This window comes from Cherax quadricarinatus, chromosome 32, assembly GCF_038502225.1.
Source record: "Cherax quadricarinatus isolate ZL_2023a chromosome 32, ASM3850222v1, whole genome shotgun sequence".
NCBI classification, from domain to species: domain Eukaryota; kingdom Metazoa; phylum Arthropoda; class Malacostraca; order Decapoda; family Parastacidae; genus Cherax; species Cherax quadricarinatus.
This window is the reverse complement of record NC_091323.1, coordinates 36,055,879-36,057,640: the sequence shown is the minus strand read 5'-3', so window position 1 is coordinate 36,057,640 and position 1,762 is coordinate 36,055,879.

Here is a 1,762-nt window from a genome sequence, read left to right as displayed (position 1 = left end):
AACGAGAAAGAAGAGAAAATACTTAAAGATTGGCAGGAAGCATGCACAGTTTTGTATAAAGGAAATGGAGTATTATATGGGAATAAGCCTGTTGAGTGCTCCATGGGGATGTGGAACAGAATTCTTCCTCTGTAAGCTATGTGTGTCGTAAGAGGCAACTAAAATGCCGGGAGCAAGGGGCTAGTAACCCCTTCTCCTGTATACATTACTAAAGTTAAAAAAAGAAACTTCTGTTTTTCTTTTTGGGCCACCCTGCTTCGGTGGGATTCGGCCGGTGCATTGAAAGAAGAAGCCTGTTGAGTATACCATGTAAAGTGTATAGAAGAATTACTGAAAGTAAGAGATAAGACAGAAAGTAGGATTGCAGCAGTACAAGGAGGATTTGGGAAGGACAGAGGATGTGTAGACTAAGTGCTTACATTGAAGCAAGTAAGTGAACAACACTTAGGTGAGGGTAAGGAATTGTTTGTTGCATTCAGCAAGGAGTTTTTATATGAAGAGTGAGGCTAGAGTTAGTTAAGCATGAGAGAAAGGAACTATTTTCCAGTAAAAGGTATGTACACCTTAGACAGAAATGAGTCACCATGGATGTTTAGCACATTTATAAACAGAGCCGTAAAACAACTGAATACAGGTACCATCCGACTTACGACCAAGCTTGGTTCCGACTAACTGGTCTTAAGTTGAAATGGACGTAAGTCGAACCTTACTACTGAATATCAACATAACATTTTTGTAATGACTATTTTATTGTTTTATTTTGGTATTTCATTTTTTCTTTACTTTTATGCTGTTAGTACTGTAAGGTTTAGGATAAACACTGTGTATAACACAAACTGTTGTTTATTTCCTAGGATGAGTGGTCGTATGTCAAGCAGGTCGTCAGTCGGATGGTAGGTATATTAGGGTGTCGGGGAGGTGGGTGGGTGGGTGGGTGGGTGGGTGTGTGTGTGTGTGTGTGTGTGTGTGTGTGTGTGTGTGGTTAAAAGAATTAATCTGATACAAAGTGAGTGTTGTCACAGTTAATTTTTTGGTAATGACACAATTCTTCTGGGAGTTTCTGAAGAGAAGTTGCAAAGGTTGGTGGATGAATTTGGGTGTAAAGAAGGAAATTAAAAGTGAACATTAAAAAAGAGCAAAGTGACAAGAGTAATAAAGTCAAGGTAATTGAAGATCAGATATCAGATTTGAGAGAGGTGGTACTGAGGAAGTGAATGTGCATTGATAATTGCAAGTGAACATGGTGATAGATGGATCTATGGAAGAATGAAAGATGAAGTGAACCAAAGAACAGATGGAGAGCAAAACTGGTGGTGCTGAGGCACCTGTGGAAAAAAAAAAAGTTCATCTATATAGGCAAAAAAGAGAAGGTACCAGAGAATAATGGCCCTAACATTTTTTACGAGTGTGAGGCACCGTACTTTCAACACTGTAGCAAGGAGGTGGCCAGAAGCAGTGGGAGGTTATGAATGAGAGAAATGTGCAGTGTGAATATTATGAAGAGAATTCAGAACTTAGAAATTAGAAGAAAGGGGGGAGGGGTTACTAATCTCATAATTCAGAGGGCTGAGGAGGGGTTGTTGAGGTGGTTTGGGTATTTAGAGTATGGAGAAAAACAGATTAAGATGTATAATTCTGGAGGTGGGAGAAAAAGGAGCAGTGGTCATTGCAGGAAGGGATGGGAGGGAGAGAATAGAGGAGGTTTTGAGTGCTACGAGCTTGAGCATTCAGCAGGCTTATACGAGTATATCAGACTGGACTG